At 36.9% G+C, this 26,700-nt stretch overlaps 1 long non-coding RNA gene across 4 annotated transcripts in view; it reads left to right on the plus strand.

The window, feature by feature from the left end:
* LOC143657487 (uncharacterized) overlaps positions 1 to 26,700 on the plus strand; it is an 80,481-nt gene that overhangs the window by 17,635 nt on the left and 36,146 nt on the right. For 2 of the 4 annotated variants that reach the window (XR_013162867.1, XR_013162864.1), the window contains exons 2-3: positions 14,904 to 15,001; positions 18,356 to 18,382. This is a non-coding gene — a long non-coding RNA (uncharacterized LOC143657487). Of the gene's footprint in view, positions 1 to 14,903; positions 15,002 to 18,355; positions 18,383 to 22,289; positions 23,042 to 26,700 lie in introns of those variants that run through there. The other 2 variants (XR_013162865.1, XR_013162866.1) reach the window with 2 other exon arrangements.

The following is a 26,700-nucleotide window of genomic DNA, read 5'->3' on the forward strand; positions in this document are numbered from 1 at the left end:
AAGGAAGTCTCTGTTCCTCTGCAAGAAAGAGCTCTATTTAATCAGGAGAGGAGGCTGAAACATTCTTTAACAGTCTACCCTGTTTGCCTAATATCTAGTACAGTCTATAGATTTGGGAACTCTCTTTCCCAGCATTGTTTGAAGAGTTAAGGTGGCTGCAGAGCCACCTTGGACCACCAGATTCCTTAGGACAAAGCCATTCCCCATTCTCTGGTGTCAACAGGGTCTGCCTGATCTGTAACCATACATCTCTCCTGGGTTGCCCTGGCTTGGTACTTGGGATGTAGCTATTCCTTTCATCATATATCCTCTCGTTGGAGACAGCAATCTGTGTCCTATGGAGCTGCCAACATACCTCCCAGCCTGATGGGAAAAGAAAAAAAAAAAAGCAAAAAACAATAACCAGGGTATCAGAAAATATAATAGTTCCTAATATTTTAAATGACTAGTTGCATGAGGTTAGGTAATTAACTTTAAATAAAATGAAACCCAGAGGATGCTCTCCAAGGTGAAAACTGTGTCTAAATCACAGATAAATTGACTTGTCAACACAAATCAACTGGTAGTTGCTTTCTGGAGCACTGTCTCGAGAAGGATAATGAGCTGATGCCCACCAACGGTATCATGACTGCTTAATAATATCTGTCATGGCATGGGAAGGGAAGTGTTGACACAAATGCCACATATTTGTCTTCCTGATCCAAACGCTATTATGGATCCCTTCCATTTTTTAAATTCTATGATTCTATGTTATTATCCATAATGTGAATGTATCAAGTATATATTTACCTCCAAAATGTCAGATTTATTTTGCCCAAAGGGTCATCTTTCAGTTTTTTGACCTCCTGTTGGGTCTTGGGCTCCTTTTTCTCTCAGGTGAACACTATAATACTCCAGTTCACAGCATTAAAGTGCACATCAGATGCATAATAATACAATGTCTGCTAAACTCTTCACACAAAGTACCATCGGTAAGCCATACCACCTCACTGCTCACTTAGAAAAACCTGCACGGGTTTTCAAAACCCACATGGGAGGGAACAGCAGCACCTAGGCCACCATTCATGGCTCCAGATACTGTGGCTGCAAGAATAGACTCCTCTTTCTTTTTTGTATGCTGTATGGTGGGGTCACATTTCATTCTTTTTCCATGTGACTATCCCATTATTGCAGCACCATTTCTTGAATTTTTTTTTTTTGGTGGCTTGGGGAGGGAGTGAGGGATTTGGGGGTGGGAAGTGCAGGGGCAGGAATAGAATCTGGGTCTCCTGCATGGCAGGTGAGAATTCTACCCCCAAACTACCCTTGCACCCCCAAGGATAGACTTTTGATGAATACCACCTTGGTTTCCCCTATTTCTTCCTGAGACTCTCTAAAAGTGGTATCAAATGGTTCCAGTGCACTATTGCTCTGTTTCTGTAGAAACTTTATCAGCATAAAATCACACAGCAGAGAAAATCATTTAGTCTAAGCACTCTTTCAAATGTATTAGAAAGACAGCGTTATTTATCAGGTGTTTTTAGTATCAATGGGCTGCTTTTAACCTGTGTAAGTTACTTCCCCGAGGTTCAGTTTCCTCGTCTGTCAAAAAGGGGGTTATAATAGATGACTTCTCATGTTCTCCCCAGGTGTGGCATTTCCTGAATTCTATAACCATCTCTGCAAATGATCCATATATGGATTTAGGAAATTAAATGTATTTAAAAAGAAACTGGCCTGTTTCTAACTATAAATTTAAAATTGTAGTTGTTCTCTATCAATGAGAAGCTCATAAAAAAATAATAAATAAAAATTCAGTGGCTAAAATCAAACCCCTTCAACTCAGTGTGATATCCCCTGATTCTCAGCCATAGCAGACTTTTCAACCCAGCAGAAATGTGACAATGTCTGGAGACAATTTTGATGGTGGCAACTGGAATGGAGGTGGTGCCACTGGCATCCAGTGGGTAGAGTCACAGGTTACTGCTAAACATCCTACAATGCCAGGACAGCCCCCACAAAAAAGAATTATGTGGCCAAAAATGTTACAGTCCCAAGTTTGAGAAATCCTACTTTAACTTCATCTCATTGCAGCATGAGTTAACAAAGATTTTGACAGTGGGGAATGAGATCTTGCTATGCAAACAAGTTTCAGTTGTTCCAACTGACATAAATCTAGTTAATTGCACAATTTTCAGCAACTGTACCAGGTCAAGTTAGTGTTAGCATAATTAAAACACTCAAGGTTTCTACGTATTACTAAGTAATGTAAGCAAAGTTCATATTAGCAATTTCTGAGCTAATATGTAGTACTTGAAACAAGTCATTTTTTCTCTGGTCACATGGCTTGCTTATATGAATTTCTCCCATAATTTTATTTTTAACTTTACTCAAGAAAACTTGCAAAATCCTCCTTGATTATCATTAGATTAGTAAATAAAAGAGTTTTTTTTTAAATTTCCTAAATTCATTCAGCTAATATAAGAATGGAATAACTTTTTAATGGAATGTTCCCTATATTTTGAAGGGGAATCAAAGTACCTTTCTATGCCCAGTGTTGAGACTCTCAATGTGGGAGGTAGAATAAAAACATATTTTTGCTCTTCTGTCAATTTTTTTTTAATATTAACTAACCTTAGAGGATTAGAAGGGTTATCACAGAAAAGCCACTATTACTGAATTCCTCCATAGCCAAAGGGAGGCAAGAAACAGCTATGGGAGAATGGTTGTTATAGTAGCATCACCTAGCATATCCTGATTAATATTTTCAGAAACTGGACCCCTTCATCTAGAACAAGCCAGCAAGTTTGAGTCCTGTGATGACTCAGGCATATGGTAATATCTAATATCCCAAGAAAACTAACTTGGAATTTCAAACCTGTGGAGGCCAGATGCTCCTTTTTATATAGATGCTGTGTCTCTTTGCTGAGCATCAAATAGGGTCTGAGATACAACCAAACCAGTCTCTCCACTGGCACAAACTTCAATTCCACGTCCTAAACATCCTCCTTCCAGGTAGTGGAGTCAAGATGATCAGTGACCACATTTTCATAAAGCATCCCAAATAGTCCATTTATCTGCTAAATGACAAAGAAGATGTATCTGAGCGGGTCCTTCTTCCCACTTGAATTCTCCTAATCACACAAACTTTCCTCTACAAGTTTCTCCCTTGTCTGACAAATGAAGTAATTTGAGAATGGTCAGAGGTCATCTCTGCTTTATGTTCTTGTGACACTTTCTGCGCAGAGCAGTGCATGGCTACTGAGCCTGATCAATGATTTGATCTATTCTTTGCTCATGTACAAATTTTACTGTTTCAAGTAGCCCATTTCTGTGGCCACAAAGCCTATTGCAAAAACTTAATGGGAGAGCTGAGTCATTTCACCAAACTTTTCCATCTGAAATTTTACTCCAGTCTCAATCATCCAAATGAGGCAGAATCCCCTATCCTCCACTATGCAATTCATCCTGTTTCTTTTATCAGTGGGAACCCAATTTATGAATTCTCAAACCCTTAGCAGGTCATTCATCAAAGGCATGCTCTTCCATTGCTCATAAAATAGCATGAGGGCAGGCCACGGTGGCTCAGCAGGCAGACTTCTCGCCTGCCATGCTGGTGACCCGGGCTCAATTCCTGGTGCCTGGCCATGCAAAAACAAAAACAAAAAAGTATGAGCAATTATTTTATAAACATTACAAATAATTTTATTCTTAACTGTGGAAAACCTCACCAATCTAGTATTAGGTCCTAAACTAGAGGTATTAGACTAATTCAACAGATAATTTTTGGTTGAAGGAACAGGCAGTGGCACTATGCAAGGAAGACCCATAGCAGATGGCAAATCCAAATAGATTAGAATATCTAAAACCTCTCTCTCTCCTGAAGTGTTCAATTTAAAACTCTGCTGCAACAAGAAGACAGAATCTAGTGTAACTCATCTGTTTACTTGTGACAGAATATAGTAATTTATCTTTTCATGGGTCTGTTTTCTGGGGCTGGAATGTGAGCTCTTGAGGGCAGAAAAAGTGTTTTATTTATCACTCCAAGGCCTAAAACAGGGCAGGGCACATGGACAATGCGTGATTTATTGAATAACTATATGAATTAACAACTAGTTGGTTTTTTATAAAACAGTTTTATTCAGTATCATACTTTCCATCCAAAGTGTATCAGTGGCTCTTGGCATGATCACAGAGCTGTGCATTCATTACCACATCAATTTGAGAACATTCTCAGTGCTCCCAAAAGAAGTCTCCTATAACCCTTATAACCCCCTGTTATTGACATTTAGCATTGGAATAGTACCTTTGTTACAACCAATAAAAATACTATAATATTACGGTTAACTATAGTCCATAGTTTGCATTAGCTGCATGTTCTCCACAGACCACCCTATTATTAACATCTTGCAGTAATGATGAACATTTGTTCTAATTTATGCAAGAACATTTTCATGTTTGTACAATTAACAAGTCACCATCCACGACAGGGATGTTGTACAGACTCAGGTTTTATCCTCTAGCTTTCCTTCCAGAGATAAAATGACCCTAAATACCCCATTTCAACCACAATCACATCCATAATTCAGAGCTGTTAATTACACTGCAATAATGTGATAGCTACTTTTTCAAGCATGTTACATATAAAAAAAAAATCTGACATATAAATCCTAACCATACATAAGTCTCAACATTAATGTTTAAATTTATCTTTATTTTAATTTTTGTTCTTGTTCAACAGTTTTTAAACCTGATTTATCTGTATTCTATCCACTGTTTGGCTCTGCCTTGTACATTGATTCTGAATTAAGGAACTATCACTAGAAATCTCCAGCAATTAAAAAAACATTCCAATGAGAAAAGCTTTCCCTATGACAACATCTATTTTGTTAATGGTATTTTTAAGAGCATGCTGAACTGACACATTGCCCTCTATGCCCTTGTGAGATTGAACAAGAAAAAAATGGGTTATATGGCAGGAATTAGGACTGTATACAAAGAAGGACTTATGTGCTGTGAGAAAATATTGAAATGGGGATTCCAAAGAACATTCCGGAGTTTCCAGCACCTTCTTTCCTGGAGAGGCCAAATGCAAAGCCTTCAAGATTTCTTTATTTGAAAACCTTTCAAAGACCATCTGTCTCTATGGTAATATTGAAGAGGTGGTGGTAGAGAAAGGGTTTAACCAGTATCACTCTGCTATAAAACAGAGTAAAAAGGCCAAGCTACGAATAGAAAAATAAAGAATAAAGAAGATTCCAAAGCACTTTGCAAACACAAAGGGTTCTGGGAATGTTGAATAATAATTTTAATGCCTTCCAACAGAGCCACTGCATTTGATAGAATTGTCTTAAAATAACAAGTGACGGTCTGTTCTGCCTAACAAAATAAACTGTTGTGAGTGCACTGGAAATCCATAAGAATATGGATTTTAAAATAGAAAGACTGTTATCTCTTCACCCCTCTCTTTCCCTTCCCCTTCTCTCTCCCTCTCCCCTCTCTATTTTATAGAATTACTCCTATTAACATATGATGACAATAAATTACCCATAGTAAAGAAAATAGCATCGTATTTACTTAAAACACATAGCAAAGCTTCAGGAAGTTCTTCATAATATTAACTAGAAAAAAGCTTTGCAAAGCAGGCTTATGCAATTAGAAACCAAATCACTTCCAAATATACAAGCTTAAGGAAGCTGGGTAAAAATTAATGGAAAAATGTGATTGTAATAGACTGATTGCATCAATTGGTCAATTAATGGCCATGTTGTTTCTCCCACATGGCAATGTGATGTGGCAACTCTTGCCAATAAGAGCTTCATCAACCCTTCAATCTGGGCTGGTCTTGTAATTTAGTTTGGCCAATGAAATATGGCGGGAGTGACAATGTATCTGTTCTGAGCCTATACCTCAAGAGGCTTTTCACGTTTACACTTTCAATTTCAGAAAACCACTGTTGTCAGAGAATAAATCTGGGGTATCTCACTGAAAGGTGAGACATCACAGGGAGTAGAGCCCTCTTGTTTTAGCCAGGGACAATATCAATAACCAGTCAATGTTCAGCCAATCCCTATCCAAAATATGAGAAAGCCCAGCCAATAGTAGCAGAGCTGTGTACCCAACACATGACTTCCCACAGAAACATGAATTACTTACCTGAGCCAGACAAACCAATCAACTGAACATTAGACTTGGTAAGCAGTAACAAATGTTTTTTGTTTCAAGGCCCTAAGTTTTGGAGTGGATTGCCAATCAGCAATATCTAACAGATACAGGCCTCATCTGTGTCTCTTCACCACATGATCAATTGGTCCACCTGACAATTATTAGTCTTAATGGAGTCCATTCATATCAAGACTCTGGACAGATACTTTGTACCATTTACATCAGGACAGATGAGTGACAGCTGGCTCATCACCTGTGGTTTCTAAGTGCTATAACTATGTTCAAGGTAATGGTTATCCCCTTTAAGATGACCTGATTACAATTCATGGAGTGCCTTCTGCTTTTTTTTTTGCATGGACAGGCACTGGGAATCGAACTTGGGTCTCTGGCATGGCAGGCGAGAATTCTGCCTGCTGAACCATCGTGGCCCACCCCTTCTGCTTGTATTAATGTTAAATATTAAAGAAGTCATGCCCAATAATGGACAAAACTATGAGGTATAAGATTCAAACTGTCAACATAACTCGTCAGCAATCTGTGAAGTTTTTTTTTACCCTCATGCTTATCAACATAATTCAGGACTTGGTCAGACCATCTCTATTATTTATGGCACAATCAAAGGCTTCTGACTTGGCAACTAATGCCCCCTGAGGGTAATGGAAAGTATAGAAACTAACTGAAACCGTGCACAAACGTGTGAATTTGTGTTCAATAATGCATGCTTTAACTGGAAAAAAGGCCCCATACCCTTTTTCAGCAAATAATAGAACTGTTAGAAAATCATATCTATATTCAGATATAGAGTATCTGAATCACACAATCAACCAACAGGATTTAATTGACATATAAAGAGCACTTTACCTAAAGAAAACAGACTACACGTATTTTCTCAGTATGCCAAGAACATTCATGGAGATAGACCACATTGTATGCCATAAAACCAACCTAAACAAATTTAAAAGAAGTGAAGTCATACAGAGTGTGTTTTCTGATCATAATTGAATCAAAGTAGAAATCAATAACTGAAAGGAACAGAACAATCTCTGAGCCCAAGAAATTAAACAACACGCTTCTAAATAATACATGTGTCAAAGAGGAAATCAATGGAAATGTAAAAATACATAGAACCAAATAAAAAGAAAAACACAACATATAAGCATTTATGAGACACAGCTAAAGTACTGCTGAGAGGAAAATTTACAGCATTGAGTTTTTATATCAGAAGTGAGGAAAGGTCTCAAATCAATAACCTACAGTTCTATCACAAGAAATTAAAAAAATGAAGAGTAAAATAAACCCAAAGCAAGCAGAAACTATGAAATAATAAAGAACAGAAGTCAATGAAATTAAAAATAGAGAAACAATAAAGTCGATGAAACAAAAAGCTATTTTTTTTGAGAAATCAACTAAACTGATAAACTTCTGGTAAATTGGTAAAAAGAAAAAAGTGAGAAGATACAAATTACCAATATCAAAGAACGAAATAGGGGTTTTCACAACAGATTTTACATCCATTTAAAAAGTTAATAACAGAAAGCTATGGGAAACTTTACACTCATAAATTCAACAATTTGGAAAAAAATATATCAATTCCTTGAAAACCATAAGCTGCTAAAATTCAACCAAGGTTAAATAAACAACCTAATAACCTTGTAATCAAAAAAGAAATTGGATTTGTAATTGAAAAGGTCAGAAATAACCATTATGGAAATGGAAATCCAAACCCCAATGAGGTCCATGCACTTCCCCAAAAACGAACAAACAAGCAAAACAAACAAAAATTCAAGAAATGGTGCTGCAATAATGGGACACTCACATGGAAAAAGAATGAAGTGTGACCTCACCATACAGCATACAACAACAACAACAAAAAAAACCCACAATGAAATAGCACCTTATAACCATTAGAATGGCTATTGAGACAAAACAAAAAAGAACAAGCAATAAGTACTGGTGAGGATGCTAAGAAACAGGAGCCTGAAGACATTGTTAGTAGGAATATAAAAAGGCACTTCCTGAGGAAAAAAGTTTGATTGTCCTCAAATGGTTAAACATAAAACTACCATATGGCCCAGCAAACCCACCTCTAGTTCCTTCCCCAAATGAATCGAATGTAGGGAAACTCAGTCAGATATTTGCACACGAATGTTCATAGCAGCATTATTCACAATAACCAAAAAGTAGAAGCAACCCAAGTGCCCATCAACAGATGAATGGATAGAATGGATAAACAAAATGTTTTCTATATATACAATGCTTTATACAAAATATTTTCTATATATACATATATATAGCCATAAAATGAATAAAGGCCCAATATATGCTACAACAAGGAGGAATCTTGAAGACATAATGTGGAGTGAAATACGTCAGACAAAAAAGGAAAAATGTTGCATGATTCCCCTACTATAAAATATCTAAAATAAGCAAATTCATAGAGACAGAAAGTCAATTACAGGATACTAAGAGTTGGAGGGAGGGGATAATGGACAGTTATTGCTTAATGGGTATAGAATTTCATTTGGGGTGATGAAAAGTTTTAGTAATGGTTAATAGTAATTTTAGCACAACATTGTAAATATGATTAGTCCCACTGAGTTGTATGCTTAGAAGTGATTGAGATGGGAAAGTTCATGCTCTATACATGATTCTACAGTTAAAAAGAGAAAGAGATAGAGACAAAGAGACAATAAAAATTAAGTGAAATACATGATCTTGGACTGGATTTAATAATAGAGGTGAAAATACTCAAAAGGACATTAAGACATGTAATAAAATTGGAATATAGACATATGTAAAAATCTTCCACAAAATATTAGCAAGCAAGATCTAATGATGTGCAGACCAAATGGTATTTATTCCATGTATGCAAGTTTGGTTCCAGATATGAAAATCAATCAATGTAATCCACAAGATCAAAAGGCTAGAGAAAAATATTTATATCACCATATCACTGGATAAAGTAAAAACATTTGTCAAAGTCCAACACCCATTCATGATAAGTGCTTCCAGTAGGTTAAGAATAGAGGGGTAAAGAGTGTCTTTAGAAAACCTATAGCTAACATCAGACTTAATGAAAATAGATTGCATGCATTCTCTTTAAGATTGGGAGAAGGCAAGAATTCCACTCTCACCACTCTTATTCGGTATTGCATTGGAAGTTCTAGCTACTATAGTGTGATGGTTTGAAGCTGTCATGTATCCTAGAAAAGATTACATTCTTTCATCCATTTCTGTGGGCGTAGGCCTATTGTGGGCAGGACCCTTTGTTTAGGTTATTTCCATTGAGGAGCGCCACAGGATGGGTCTTATTCCTTTTACTCAAGAAAAGACAGAAAAATACCCCACAGAAGTTTGGAGAGAAGCCCCACAGAAGCTATGACAGACAATCTAAAAGAGAAAAACATGCAGAAGCTAAGAAAGGAAACCACTGGAGCCGGGACCTGGAAGCAAGGAAACTTGGGAGAGAAGGGCCAGCAGATTCGCCATGTCCCTTGCTGTCTGACAGAGGAGCCCAAGCTTGCCAGTAACTGGTCTTTGGGGAGAAGATATCATCCTGTTGATGCCTTAATTTGGACATTTTCACGGCCTTAGACCTTTTTTTAATTTGAAATATAAAATATATACAAAAAAGCAATACATTTCAAAGTACATTGTAACAAGTTGTTACAGAACAGATTTCAGAGTTTGGTCTGGGTTATAGTTCCACAATTTTAGGTTTTTCCTTCTAGCTGCTCCAAAGGGCTCTAGAACTTTAAACTTGTAAGTTAATAAATCCCCATTGTAAGAGCCAGTCCATTTCTGGTATATTGCATTTCATCTGCTATAGAAAACTAAAACATATAGTAAGATAATAGTGTTAAAAAAGCCATACAGATAAGAAAGGAAGAAAAAAACTGTATTTGCAGAGGACATGCTTGTCTAAATAGAAAATCCAAGTAATCTACAAAAGCATCATAGAACTAATAAGTAGTTCTAGGAAGGTCACAAGATACAAGGTCAACAGCATTGCAGAAACCAAAATTAAAAACATAACAACATGTACAATCACTCCAAAGAAAGCAAAATATTTGCATATACTCTCAACAAAATACATACAGGATTTATATGCTGAAACTTGCAAAATGTTGATGAAAGAAATGCTGATAAAGATAAATGGAGAAACAAACCATATTCATGGATTGGAAGAATAAACTGATCAATCAAAATCTGAGTAAATGTGAGAAATAAACTATGTGGATACTGTCTTTATATTGTATTAAAAAAAGGGTGTTTTGGAAATAAAGACAAGCTTATCCTAGAACTTATATGAAAAGGCATAGGCTCTAGAACAGCTGAAAAACCTTGACAAAGAAGAATAAAGTGGGAGGAATTACTCCACCTGATACAAAGGTTTACTATAAAACTATAGTAATTATGATAGTGTGGTATTGGCAGAAGGATAGACACATAGATCAATGGAACAGAAGAGAGGACTCAGAAATCCACCCACACAAATAGATTTAACTTTTTTTTTTTTTTTTTGCATGGGTAGGCACCAGGAATTGAACCCAGATCTCCAGCATGGCAGGCGAGAATTCTGCCACTGAGCCACTGGTGCACCACCCTGACTTATTTTTGACAAAGGTACAAAACAATTCAATTGAATTGCTTTTCAACAAACAGGCTGGAACAACTGGACATCCTAGGTAATTTTTAAAAAAGAACCTTGACTAAACCACCTTATATAAAAATCAATTAGATGTGGATCATAGACAAATGTAAAATGTAAAAATATAAAACTTTTAGGAAAAAAGCATAAGAAAAATGTTCAGAATCTAGGTTTAGGAAAAGAACTCATAAATAACCCAAAAGCGCAATCCATAAAAGGAAAAACTGATAAAGCAGATCTTGTCAAAATTAAAATTTTTGACTCTGTGAAAGCCCATGTGAAAAGGATTAAAAGACTAGCTACAGATTGGGAGAAAATATTTGCAAACCAGGTATCTGACAAAAAAAACTAGTATCTATAATTTATAAAGAAATTTCAAAATAAAACAGTAAAATATCTCCAATTAGAAATGGGCAAAAGACATGGATAGACAATCCACGGAAGAGAATATTTGGATGGCATATAAGCACATGAAAAGTTATTCAATATCATTAGCCATTAGGGAAATGCAAATTAAAATCACAATGAAGCATCACTACATGTATATCAGAATGTTTAACATAAAAATATTGAAAAATGCTGGTAAGGATGCAGAGAAACCGAATTACTCATACATTGCTGGTGTAAAATGGTATAGCCAGTCTGTAAAACCATTGGCAGTTTTCTAAAAAGCTAAACTTGCAAACACATTCCTAGGCTTTTATCCCAGAGAAATGAAAAGTTTTGTTCATACAAAAAGCATGCACATGAACTTTCAGCAGAGTTTATTAGTTATAGACCAAATCTGTAATCAGCCCAAATGCTCTTCAATAGGCAAATAATTAAGCAAACTATGTTAAATGCATATTATAGAATACTACTCAGCAATAAAAAGGAATACATTATTAACACATACAACTTAGATGAATCTACCTGAGCCTACACATTTGAGAAAATTGTACAGAACTTACTGCACATACACATATTATTCACATAGATGAGTACAAGTAAAACTAGGGAAATCTGAACATGACTAGTGGATTATACTATCATCTGATTGTAAAATTGTACGATAGTTTTATAACATGTTACTTAGCTGTGAAAGTGTATGATAGTTTTGTAACATGTTACCATTGGGACTACTCCGCTAAATGTACAAGGGAATTCTGTCTTATTTCTTACAATTGAATGTGAATTACACTATCTCAATTTTTTTAAAAAAGTGGTCCAGTAAAAAGCCACTTAAAATCCATTGATTTTTCTCATTCTAATGCTTTCTTTATAAAGGAAAGAGAAGAAATGTTGCTGCTCAAAAGGCATGTATATATTTATTTTTAGCAGATATTACCTGAAATAGTTTTGGAAAAGGCTATGTCAATTCACATTCCAACCACAGTATATGGAAAATGCCAATTTCCTTGCATCCTTCCCCACACTTGGCATCCAAATTCTTTGTAATTTTTGCTAATTCAATGTGTGAAAGTGATAGCTGTTTCTGATTTACATTTTCCTACCAGTGAAGCTGAACGTATTATGTAATGATTATTGGCCTTTTGGATTTCCTTTATGTTACATTCCTAGTCCCATTCAAGTGTATTTATTGTAGCATGTTCTGTAGAGTGAAAAAAATTAGGAGCAGATGAATAAACAGCTGATAGAGCAATAACATGAACCATTTTGTGAATACTAAGACATGGTAGATTTATATAATTGACCTATAGGGATGCCAATGATGTACTGGTATGGAAGAAAAGCAAATTTCAAAGAAATGTATATAATATAGACTTGTTTTCCAATGACAAAACATCCCCTCTCCCAGCTTAGCCAACCTATAGGTATGCCTAAGACTTATTTTCAGAGGACCTCATTTGTAGCACAGATGTGGTCTCTCTCTCAGCCCAACTCTGCAAGTGAAACCATGGCCCTCCCCCCAACATGGGACATGACATCCAGGGATGAAAATCTCCCTGGAGGCATGGGAGATAACTCCAAGGGATGAGCTGGGCCCTGGTACCATGGGATCAACAATGCCATCCTGACCAAAACAAAGAAAATAATTGTAACAAATAAAGTATCAGTGGCTGAGAGAGTTCAAATAGAGTCAAGAGGCTACCCAGGAGGTCATTCTTCTACAAACTTACGTTAGGCACTGATACCTACTACAGCTTGCCAAATCCCAACCAAAACCATTCCTGCCAATCCTAAAGAACACGTAGGGCGTTATATAAGATTCTCTTTTTTTTTTTCACATGGGCAGGCAGCGGGAATCGAACCCGGGTCCTCTGGCATCGCAGGCATGCATTCCTGCCTGCTGAGCCACCATGGCCCGCCCGTTATATAAGATTCTATAAAGGTTCCATGCACTAGAGTAACTTTCCAGAAGCCTACAACCTCCAGATGAGTCCCTGGACTGGATAAGTCCTGAAATGCAAAGGGGACAGCCTCTCCAAAACATCAGCTAATTCCATCCCCTCATCCCATATAAATGACAGCCCCTTCCATATGAAAAAGTTAGAATGGGCATAGCCCAAGTGCCCCTAAACAGTGAGAGAAAGATCAAAGATGATGGTGGAGTTAAACAGAGAAAGTAAGATTTAACAAATGAGTGTGGTTGCTAAATCATTATATTGAATTTCATTCACTCTCCAGTATCCTAGAGCAGTTAGAAGTAAAAACATATAATTGTGGAATTGTAACCCAGACCAAACTCTGAAATCTGTTCTACAACTAATTGTTGCAATGTGTTTGAAATTTATTGCTTTTTTGTATACGTTATTTTTCACAAAAAAGAAGAAAAAATTGATTATGGTGATAAATGCACAGCTATAATATGATATTGTGAACCATTGCTTATACACTTTGGATGATTACATGGTATGTAAATATACTATATATCAAAAAAAAAAAAAATCCCTTCTCTCCAACATGTGAAAGAATGTGTTTGTGTATTTTCAAAGTCCTTAAAATAATTGTGGAGGGATATATATCAAGCTCGTCATCAAAGGTGGGAGGAGGAGGAGACTTCAAGAAAAATGAAATTCAAGAAAAGTGAAAAATATTACTCATGGTATAATAGTACATAAAAATATATAATGTAAATTTCTATCCATACTATTACTATAACTGTGGAAGATAAATATATGGACAAATGCTAGATAGAAGGTAACAAACACAAATAGATATAGATTTGATTAGATAATTGGTGTATGTCATAAAATTGAATCATTAGCTCCAGATCTTCAAGTCTTCCTATATTTAAGTAATGAGACATTTGCTTTGCAACTTCTCTCTTGCTAACAGTTAATAGTATATTTCCCTAATGCTTAACTTTGGATTCATCCTTGTAATGGTCTTTGGCCAATAGAATAAGGCAAAACTGTCAATGTGCCATGCCAAGCCTCAGCCTCCATTTTTCTTTTGTACCTCTGCCAGTGCCATGAGTATACATGCCTAACTGGGTGTGCTTGTTCCTGGATAAGGATGAAGGTATGTGGAGCAGAGCTCCTAGCCATGCTCAGCTAGATCAGCTGATACATAGTCTACCCACAGACACATGAGTAAGCCCATCCAAGATCAGCATAGCTTTCCAGCCAAGCCTGGACTAGTCTAAATGCCCAGACAACCTAAAGATGCATGAGTGAGCCCAGTCAAAAAATCAGCAGTGCTACCCAGCTGAGCCTGGCTCAGACCAGCCAAATCCCAGCTATTGATGCATGAAAAAATATATTTATTGTCATATACCATTGAGATTTCATCATCGTTTGTTGCACAGCATATGGTAACAATGCCAAACCACGGTAAAAATGTAGATGTACTGCCCATATACCCCATTAAGGAAAGAATTGCTGCAGGGGGTGCAATCAGCACAAACCTCCAACTGTCAGCTCCTTCAATGTTTGCTTTAGCTGCAAAGAGCTGCTTTGCCCAAGGCAACACTCTTTCTGGGGTAGCCTCATTTGGTGAATGGGGAAGTTTGGGGTAGAAAGCCCCAACCATTTTCATCCTGCAGTGTTGTTCTTAATAACTAAAAGTGACTCAAGAGTTCCCTTGGCCAAGGCTTTGTGTGGCTTGTACTGCAACTCAACTTCTCCCTCTTCCCAATTCTGCTCCCTTCTACTTCTTTTCACAGATGTTGATCTATTATAAATATCCCTTAGACACTCCATCTCAATATCTACTTCCAGAGAAGCCAACTGTGATATTTTTTTACCTTACATCTTCAATAAGGTAAATAAACACAAAAACACAGTGGTTACTATTTATTAATCTGATATTAATATGTATTTGAATTTATTTTTATTTTTATTAATATTTATTACTGATTTTATACTTATTTATTCCACACTAACATTTATTAGTCACTTGGTATCTGTTATAATAATGTATAGAACTGGCAAGAACAAAGCAGGACATTTATGCTGAAGTAGAATTGGTGTACAAGACAGGTTATCATAACTAGAACTCAAGCAGAGGGTCCAAGGCAGAAGTTCTGTTTTAAGAACTGGGATATAAATGAGAGACTGATCAGAACACAGGTGCATAAACACCCTCCAAAAGCTACCTCCACACTCTACCACCTCAACATTTACTTGTCGTCTAGTCTATTCTCATCTGGCCTTCTCTATACTAATATACTTGTTCCAATGGAAAACACACCCAAATTTACATAGAGTGTCAGTAACTGAATGTCTCTATCTGTTTTGGAACCATCTGCATTTTAATATAGGAGTCTTAGGACATCACAACTTAACTCCAAAGTAATAAGAAAATATATATGTAATTCCAATGCCTAGACACCCACCCTCACCCCATATTAACTGAATTAGAATATTTTAGGATAGGGTCCAGTGTCTGTTAATTGTATATCTCCACTGGTATTCTAATGCACAGTGAACATTAAGAATCATCAATTGAAATATATGAAAGGGAAAAAGGTTTTCCAGTTAGGATTTTCTCTCAGAAGAAGAAATGTATGTCTTTGTGTAGACATATTTGGCTGCACCACAATAAACATAGTAAGACCAGAATTATATGATCTTATTAAATCACAGCATTAAAATAATCATAAAGTTATTTGAGATTAATTTATTGTCAGTGGATATCCATTCATTTCTGCATCTTTAGTAACTTTTGCTTTTGGGAGCAATCCTTCCTATACCTGATGGGCCTGCCAATCACATGCCTGAGTCCCTAGCCAAAAGAGTGCGCCTATCACCCTGGATGGCCAACCAGAATACACCAACCCCTAGATAGGGTGATTGATCCAGGTGTGAGGAAATGACTCAAAGAAGATTAATTTGAGTGCATTTGGGAGTATTCATAAAAACACTGGGAAAAAGAAGGCCCTATTCCTTCTGAGATGACAAACACCACGGTATTTGGAAGCCTGGACCAAGCAAAATCATCCATTTCTGTCTCCAATGTGACACTATAAATTAAAGAAAGCATAGGGATTTTCCTTTTCCGATGATAAGAATTATGCTGCTATCACTACTCCTCCACTTCACTTAGAAGCAAAAGCAATCATAAGGAGTTTTGGTTTCAAATGTCCTCACCTAACCCTGGTTTAATCTTGAGCTTAAAGAACGCCTAAGTACTCCATTCTACTATGGAGACAGTGCCATGTTTCTAGTAAGTATTTAATAAGACTGAAGAAACTTCTGAGTGAAAATCTCATTATGGTGAAATGATTTGAAGTTCTGAAGAGGGTGACAGAGGTGCACCCCTGACAAACAAGACCTTCAGCTCTCTTGGGAAGGGGTTCTCAACCTTGACATTCCTGACATTTTGGATGGAATAATTCTTGTTTTGGGGGTTGTGCTGTTCATGCTTTGTTCATTATAGGATGTTCAGCAGCATCCCCTATTTCTTTCCACTAGATATGAGTAGTATACCCCCAGTCATGACAATCACAATTGTCTCCAGACATTTCTTAATGTCCCCTGGGAGGTAAAATCACTCCTTGCTGATAATCACTGCTCTAGGAGGTCACTCTGTTGGAATGTACAACAGAAAAGAAATGGCCATTGGCGGCAACATTATAAAATATCCACATTATAACATCTTAACTAGCCCAATGAATAAAACCTTAATTGCCTTGATTCTGCAGTTCAAAATTATACCCTAAAACCCAGTATAAATATTAAGGTAAAAACAGAATGCTTATTTACTACACTAATTTGTTTTAAAAATAAACCCATCTGGCATGCATCTTTGCTAATGATAAATACTTCAGAAGTATTCTGGGAGAATTAGTACTTAGAAAGTGCTTTAAAGATAAAGAAAATATTAAAATTAGTGGTAGATTTTTTTAAACTATATTGTTCTGAAAATGGATTTTGCTGAGAGATGTTAGAAATTTCTAAACATAAAACATCTACTTGTGCTCTCCCTAATTACTTATTTGTGGATTTTACAAATTCAGGTCTGGCTGGAGTGCTATGTTGATTGGTCCTTGACATTTAACAGTCATAAAATTTTTGTTTTTGGAATGTCCTTTATTATATTACAGTGTCATAACTGATTCAGGGTCCCCCAGAAGCCATTCTGGGACCTTAATAAGAGGACACAAGGGAAGGAAAGAGAGAAGAGATCAGGTATGGCCTCAGCTAGGGGAACTAGGATGGTGTGTGGCTGGAGAACCAAACTCTAGTGCCAGGAAATAATTGAATCTAGACTCCAACCAGTTATGTATCTTTGAGATTAAGAAAGAGTGGCAATGCTATGATTCTGAGACATATATAAGACTTATTGAAGGTCTCCAGGCATGAACTGAGAATATAAAGGGCCAAACCCATTAGTGCAGAATTTATAGTAAAGGTTGCATTTGATGGGCATCTCTGGGCTTAAGGCTCTCCTCAAATCACAAGACATAGAGCAGAAAGTAAGACTAATTCTGGGCCTGTCCTGCTGGTGAGAATGACGTTTCTAAAAATTCCAGGAGGTCAGGTCTGGTTCAGAAACTAGGAAGGACTAAGGTTTCCAGATAAAAAATTTCAGAGGCTGTATCTGAGTGTACAGGCTAGCATTATATACTCATCAATGTGTTCTCACACTCCATGGACCAAAGAAGTGTTGTTAGTAATTTGAAACATGCTTATCTGAGAATATCCAAACACTCGCCAAGACGGTGAAACAAAAAATCTGAGTGAATGCTCTGTACCACATATGTAAACATCGTTCTTTAGAGACAAGAGATGGAGAGATGGCATTATGTGAGCTATGGAGAAAGGGAAGTAGAATATAGTTGTCAAAAGGCCCTGCAGGACAAAAAAATTCACCGCAATGTTTCAGTTAAGAGACAGCAGTAGTTGTAGGAAAGGTTAAGGGAACAAGACACCCAGACAATGGCCACATTGGAAAGCCATTAACTTCCCCAGATGCAAAGAGGCTAATGGTTAAAATTAGCATTGTAGGCGCTCAAAGAGCTGCAGCCATGGCAATGGGGCTCTCTAGTGGAAGCTGAGACTGTAGGACAAAGCTACTGCCAGACATTGGGATTCAAAGCAAGGAGGGAACATGACAGAAACAGACTGACATTTCTCTTCTTTCTCTTTTTGATCTCTTGCTGGTGCCTCCCAGTGGACAAATTTTACCTGAAGCTATCAGGTAAGGTGGCCTAGGTGTTGTAGTTGGCAGAAATCAGCCTTCCATGTCACATATTGAGAAGATAAGGTCAGAGAGTAGATCTGGGTGGGCAAGAAAATACTGCATTGTCAGTATAAGCATAAACATTTATTGATCACCTATTATAAGAGGCAGAAGAGTTGGACCAGACAACTTATCTCATTAAAATCATAATAGAAAGAATTGGCAGGGTGATCAGAGGAAACCTAAAAGGCTCCCTTCCCCCAAATATTTTTCCAATCAATCTGGGAAATCTGCCATCCAATCAGATTTAAATTCATATTGGTGCCTTGAAAGTTGTTTGGAAGAATGATTCTTTATGTAGATAGGCAACAAATTTTGGCAAATTTTTTTTTCCAAGCATTTTTCATATCTCTTTTATGGATGTCACCCAGTTACAATTATTTAATGGCAAGTGTCCGTTGATTAAGTCAGGCATCTTCTAATTTTTGGCTGAATTGTTGCTTAAAATGAGGAAGAAATTAGGGGGAAACTGGTGGTGATCAGTGATGGTCATTGCTGTCTTCAAATACTAATGGGTTCTCAAATGAAAGAGTATCTAGATTACTTCTTTACAGCTAAGAGGCCAAGGAGGCGAATGGAATTCTTTACAATCTAGATCACAGAGTAAAGGGAATTTTTAAGACTCAACTATGGTTCAGCCCAGTTCACCGGGCTAGACTTTCCCCTAGATCTCTGTCTGGCTATCTTATTTTCACTCTTCACATCTTGGTTTTAATGTCACCTTCTCAGAGAAGTCTTCCCTAACTACATATATTTTGCACCCACAGCTTTCTTTAACATCATTTTATTTTCTTTACTTATTAGTACACATCATAATCCATATTAGCTTATTTCTTATACCAGTGACCCTAATGTTTGGAACAGGGCCTGGTCCATAGAGGATCCTCAAGTAGTTCATGAATTATAAATAGTATTCATTTGTCAGGAGTGCTCATCTGCATATTTCCCATAAAGATGTATAGCAGGATTTAGAAGTCATGATGTCAACAAATAATTCCACACCAGCACAACAACCATGAATAGGTACAAGTCAGAAGGTGAAAGCTCCATAGAGTAAAGTACATAGTAAATGGAAGGAAAGGTAATATTGGTTGGAATGAATCAATCAACACTCTATAGGAAAGTAATATTTCTTAGCATCTTTTAAAGGTGTGTTTTGTTTGAATAAGTAGAGAAGGGAGAAGATGGCATGAAGAAAAATGAATAACAAAAACAAAAGTTCAAATTCAAAGGCATGTTTAGAGATTACTATCACAATAATGGAGTGAAAAAGTTCACAAGATAAAAATGAGAGAATGTGGCTGTATATTGGAAAATGCAGAATAGCAGGATAATGAGTTTGAACATATCTTATTAAATACTGGAGAGACATGAATGATTCTAAACCATAGCAATGACATGATCAGTAATGTGATCTTTAGGAAAATTTGTGTTTCAATAATACTTAAGATGAATTTCAGCGGAGAGAAACTGAAATGAGAAAAAAATCAGTTAAAAGTCTATAACAATAATTTGAATAACAGCATTGGGTGCCTAAAATACAATTTTGTCAGAAGATGAAATGATGTAAATTGTACATTGTAAAAGAGACATACTGGAGACTGAATCTTGAGGGTGTCTGGAATGATAAAAAGGGGAGATTTTCATGAAGTAAATAATGTGGTTGATATTCAGGGAGAAGGGAAAATAAGGACAAGCTGGTTTGGGAATAGGAAGTGTTGCTAAGGGCAGTTGGTTTGGGTTGCCTGAATCCAGACAGAGATATCCTATGGGCAGTGGGAAATGAAGACTCAATTTTGGGGGGAGGTTAGACCATGGAATCATTCCCTCTAGCAATAATACTTTGAAATGCATAGAAGAGTTCACTAATAGAAAAATAAAGTGATCAAGGAACAAAGAGAAATACAGACTCTTGAGGGGCATCGACATTTTGGAAGCAGACAGAGGAGCAAGAAAACAAAGGAGTTTTGTTAGGTGGTTCCAAACCAGACTGAACACCTGCCTTGTGTCAGAAGTTCAAGAGTCTAACAATAGCATAAATAAATGCATCTATTTATCTTTCAGCATGATTCTTCCTGCAGGACTACAAATGTTTTATTAATGCTACCCACAACATCCATTCATTACAGCTGTTTATTATTCATCTTGAAGTGACAGCATACCTGGCACTTGGTTAAACACTTTGGAAGATAGACTTCCTGCTATAACAGATGCTAGGTAAAAGGAAGCAAGGTGTATACATGGACCCTAAAATGAGATCAAGATTTAGGATCTGGGTTTAAAGAAATTCCTTTCTTTGTATGAAATATTTCCCCTTCCAAAGAATATTCTGGAAGAAATTTCATTCATATATATATTACACAAATTACATTTTATTTTTTTTATTGTGGCTCTATGTGAGAGCCACAGCTGATAAGCAGTCAGAGCTGACAGAAGTAAGTGGAACCTACAAGTAAAAGGTGACCCAATTTGAATATATATGATTTACAAAGATAATACCAATTCTTATAACCCAAGGACTTGTCTTTCTAGAACTTGTTATCTAGTTTTTCTTATTTAATCTTCAGCTTGATTAATGGCTCCAACATTAGAGATATCAAAGCTTTCCATCACCAACAAACCTTATTTCAAATTCTTTAGACCAGTTGTGATCAAGGTGTGCTCACCACCAGCAGCATTGGCCTCATGTGGAACTTCTTAGAAATGCAAATTCTCAGGCCTCACCAGAGATCTAGTGATGAGAAACTCTGAAGATGGGGTCCAGCAATCTTTATTTTCACAAGCCCTCCTGGTAATTCTAATCCTCACAAAAGTTTGAGAACCACTGCCTTAGATCAATGATAAAAATTCCAAGGAATATTCTTTGCCCATAGGACAAAAGCTAAATCCTAAACCTCATCAGAGCATATCTTCTACAGACGAGAAAACTGAAGATCTTTCCACTGTATTCCATGGCTATCTCCACTTGGATCCTGTCTTATATTTGGCATTAAAATGGCAACAGAATGGTGATCAATAAATATCTATGGCTAATAAATTAGAAAGGAGTATGATTCAGCTTGAGTTAATAATCCAAGAGAGTATAGTGTAGGAAAATAAAGTTTTAAAATTTAACATTAGAACAAAGTTTAGAACAAGTAATAATATTATGTGCTACTTATTACTTGTTACTTATTAGAAAATGCCAATGAAAGCTTGTGATCTTAAAAATATGTCTTTTCAAAGCACTTCCATTAAATGGCCAAAAGTGGTATTATTTTGTCTATCACCACATTCATGGGAATAAATTTGATATGCCATGCTGAAGCTATTATCTACTAACAGGAATTAGTCTTCTCAGGGACTAACATCTTAGTTAATAGTAGAGAAAAATGATCATGGGTATGGCACAACATGTTGCTTTAAGCAAGAAGTTTTAAAAAAATGTCTCAGGAGTAATGCTGAGAACCCAAGGGAGACAGTTTAAAGGGGTTAAAGGGGTACCCACTGACAACATTGCAACCATTTGAGCAACAAGAGTGAATACAGTTTTTTGGAATAACTTATGTCTATAAAAAGCAGTGAATCCATAATGGTACTCAATGTTGAAAATGTATAAGATATACAAAGAGATAATTGAAAAAAAGGGCATGTTTATTTTTCTTACTTTCTTTTTTTTGGGGGGTGGGGGTAGAGGGAGGGGTGCATGGTTTGAGAATCGAACACAGGTCTCCCTCATGGAAGGTGAGCATTCTACCATTGAACCATCCATGCACCCTATTTTTAAAAATATTTTAATGAAGAATGTTAGAGAGTTGATGTGTGTGTATATTTTGATTCTTTTATTTGACATATATTTTAATACATATATCTTTTTCTCTGTAAGTGAAAAAGAAGAACTATAGTGAAGTTTAAACTAACTCAGGAAAAGTTGGAGATTTTTCTTGGTAGCCCAGCAGCATGATCAGCTCCTATGGTCATAACAGCCAGTAGAAAGAGTTCAGTAGTGTAGGAGAATCCAGTGCATGAGCCAGGTATCCCAAGAAGAGAAACTGCTGCCCAGATTCATCCTTTCATTTCTTAGATGATGAAACCACTAGATGCGTTATCAAAATTGCTGAAAAACCTACACAACATGAAGTAAAGACCCACCATCTGGATGAAGAGTTCATGGACATGGGAACAGAGAGAAGATGGTCCAGTTTGTAAGTGTTAAGGCAAGGGCTTCAAACTACCCCCTGACATCGCTACTGAACCTTGACCCTAAGTAAAAACTCAGACCAGAAAACTTTAACTCAGGATTGTTTTGACTTTGAAGAGACCCAAAAAGATACCATGTGTAAACCAAAATCAGGTGTTGATAACTGAGAATTTTTAAACTCAGCTGTCTGAGGATGTATTGTTTTTTCTTTTTCTTCTGAGTCTGGCAAGACTGTGGTAAACCTAGGAAAGTATAAAGCGTGAGAAGCATATAAAACATGCAAGGTATCAAAGAAGTTTATAAATGATGAAGACATAAACTCATGGTATAAATACTCCTTAATAGTTTAAGTGTAGGTATAATACACTACATGGTTATTTGTTTGTGTACCATCTGCTTTTAATGTTTGTGAAACCTTTAAATAAAATAGGTTGAGATTTTACTGAAATATTTTGGAGAATTTGCCTGATTAAAATTGTAATAAGCATTTGAATTTTTCTGGTGATTTGATTCATAAAACATGTTTTGATTAGTGTCGAAAGTAGCATTTGGATGTTTAGGAAAAATTAGTAACTGATAAGATTAAAAATAACAGCATTAAAAACATATCAATTGTAGTGTTTTCCCTACACAAAAGGTCCTTGAACATTAACGATCCCAGGAAGAAGGTCGTTCTCTGATTTTTCCTGATAGGAATTTTGCCTCTCAATATCAGAAAATGCATCCAAGGATGGGGCTTTGATTTCTCCTTCCTTCTCCTAATACCCTACCGTGTCGCTATGCATATTGTGGGCACAGAGCTGGGCTCACAGTCCTGTTGGCTTAAATTAAAATTATTTTGAGTAAGAGTGGAGTGGACATCTAACATTAAGAAAACAAAGGTGTGTAAAACATAGCCTCAAACTTCTAGACCTCAGTGAAGAGTGAGAAGAAAAAAATAAAAAGGGAGATAAACACGTAATACTCTAATACATGCTAATTCCACTTACACCTCCAACAAAATATAAATATGAAATTGTTAACGGTGTACCTGTTAGAGGGGACACATTTCCTTTCGTGTCTCCTCCCTCCAACAACAGAAGTTTGACAAATGATGTCTCTTAAAGATTCAATCACATTTTCTTACTTTATGTGGTTGACATTTTCAACATTTTTCTTTAAAAGCTATAGTGGGTCAGTCTGACTTGCTTTTCAGAACATCATAACTTGAACTTAGCGAACTAGTTCAAGTTGATAATAATGGCAAAGATGAAATCCCGTTTACGAAACTGCTATGCCAGAGAAAGCAAGCCTCTTTGTATAACCGCCCTAATCAATTTGTTAGCTACTCCACACAATATTCAATCTGCCCACAAAAATGTCCCAGAACAACAAAGGCTTGCGAACAGATAATATCTTAGAGTCTCCTGTAATGGGATTTGACAAGAGCCTGGCACTTTGGGCAGGCTCAATCAATGTTAATTGAAGCAGAAGTGATTCAAAGGCAAATAGGTGTCCTTGAGAGGTGAAAGAGGGGCTTTGGGGTGGTGACTCCCTCCTTTTCCCATTACCCCTTATATTTAATTACTTCTTCTAGCCTAGCTGGTGAATTGTAATTTGATTTGCCACCAGGTGACTTTTGCCTGGTGTCATATGTTAGTTGAGTCCTTCATTTAAAGAGAAAATATTTTATGACCTGTGGAACTGCCTGTTTCACAGGAAGGAAACTGTTCTCAGCTTTATCCCTTTTTCCTGTTCCCAGCATAGTAGGCGTATCAGCAGAAACACACACAGAGAAACTATTTAGTCTTGAATGATACTGCTGTATTTTCTCTGGTGCATTAACATTAATTAATCACGAGAATGTTGAATTAGCTTGGCATCCCCAAGAAGCTGAATCTGAGACATGACTTCATGTGCAAACAAAAGTGGGTGAGCTAACCATTTACCACCATGGGCAACTGGAGTGTCACCTCATACTCAGAACCAGTATAGAATATGCTTCAGTTGGTCTACCCAAGGAATGAGGGAACTGGGGTATTTTTATACCAACTCTCTTCAGCGATCAGTTGAGGACCAGTCTCAGACAGGAAAGACGAGTAACTCAGCCCTTATGGTCTGGAATGCACACAGACGTCCCACTCAGAAAGACTCAGAGATACGGCAGAGGCAAGGACATCTCCTACAACCAGCCTGTAAATATGAAAAACTGTTGAAACTCCAGTGTCCTTCAGACAGACATACAATGACACCACCTTTTGGTGAAGCTCTTGAGGGAATTGGGAAGAGGTTACTTCAGTCTTACAGGAATGATGTCTTTTGATACAGACTTAGTAACTAAAGTGAGACAAAGTCAGCATCATTGTGCTCAAAAATCTAATATTTAGTTTGGTGCTTTCTCATTTACCCCTTATATAGCCCTGAAACTCTGCGCTCACATCCATGCGTGCCCTCTCTGGGTATGATGCACAAGCCTGCTAAACTTAAAATTGAATTCAGCTTAAAGTAGGCTCAGCTTAGACCCCATCCAGAAGGTTTTTACAAATTTTTAATAAAAAGAAATATTAATCCTCAAAAAAAGCATTGACTTTTCATAATTAGTTTCACACATTTGTAAAGTTCTTAGATGATAATTGTGGGAAGCAGGCAGGAGAGCATGGTAACTAATAGTCCCACAAGACAAGTAAGGACAAGGAAGTTTCAAAGATAAGGTCTATTATGGACTTAGTAGCTTAAGGAACAGATAGGGGATCAGATAGGAAGCCCATAAGAGAGCAGAAAGGGACTGGAACCCCAGTGAGGAAGCAGCCAGGCATGGTGGCAAAGAGCTAAGCTGTGGAGTGAGGTAGACCTGGGCATTCCCAGCTCTGCCTCTCACTCCTACTTCCCGCCTCCACAATGAAAGCACCTACCTCACATGGTCATTGTGAGGATTAAATGAGCCAGTGCTTGTCAAGTGCTCTGCCTGGAGCCTGGCATATTGTAAGTGCTCAATGATCATTACTTAACTGTTGCAATTATTTTTACCATTTTAATGACTCCAAGGTACAAAGTAGAAAGTGCCCTATTATCATGGCTTTAAATCCAGGGACAATATCTGTGAGATTATAGTAAGTTCCAGAGCAATCAGAGGACAACTATTTCATTTGCATTATACAGCATGAAATGAATTATTTTAGCACCTGTCTTTGCTTCACATTTTGGGCACCCCAAACTATCAGTGGTAGAGAGTGGTAGGATTTTCTCAAAAGTACTTTCTGCTAAAGTGACAAATAGAGTCTGATGAGGCTGTCAATGGGATAAATTATTCTCCATGGTGACAGAGACCTCCTTATGAGTAATTAGAGGGAGACTCCTCAGCCCTTGAATGGAATGGACCTGATGTTGCAAATAGGAGGTGGGAAAGATAGTGTCTCATACATCTATGTGCACAGTAAATTTCACTTTCTGTGAAAATATCATCTCCATGAGGGGGTAAACATCTGCTCCATTTCACAGAAGAAGGAATTCAGGTACTAAAGTATTTGACTACACTGTCAAGGTAGGGGGTGGCAGATCTTGTTCTCCTGACTTTTGTCCCATGAATCTTCCCATTTCTTTCCAATGGCTTAAAGCAAGAAGGACTAAGAAGCTAATCAGAAATTACACAGTGTTTTCAATCAAAGGCTTACCATAAGAAATTAAAAGATTTTTTCAACTTTTTATTAACAAATCAAATAATCATCATTCATCTAGTACTGCCATGTCACAGTGCCTTTACAATCTGTGAAGTCCCATCATGTGATGTTTCTTTATAGGCATGCATCACCATAACTCTAGGAAGTGTCAGTATCCCCATTTTATAGATGAAGAAATTGAGATTAAGAGAATTTGTGGCTTGTCCTAGCATCTCACAGAAATAAGTAGGGATCCCAGAATTAGAGAATGATGGCAAATGGCAGTTCATCTGCCTAGCAGGTTTAGGATATGACCATGGACTTCTACAGTTGGCTATAATAAGAGTAGAGAAATTACTCATACTCTCTGACTGTATGTGTAGACAATAGACAGAGCTCCAGTGACGTTTCTGCAAGAGTAATAGTATTGCATCCAGCTAAGCTATCTAGTAGGACACCCA

The sequence above is a fragment of the Tamandua tetradactyla genome, chromosome 15, assembly GCF_023851605.1.
Source record: "Tamandua tetradactyla isolate mTamTet1 chromosome 15, mTamTet1.pri, whole genome shotgun sequence".
NCBI classification, from domain to species: Eukaryota; Metazoa; Chordata; class Mammalia; order Pilosa; family Myrmecophagidae; genus Tamandua; species Tamandua tetradactyla.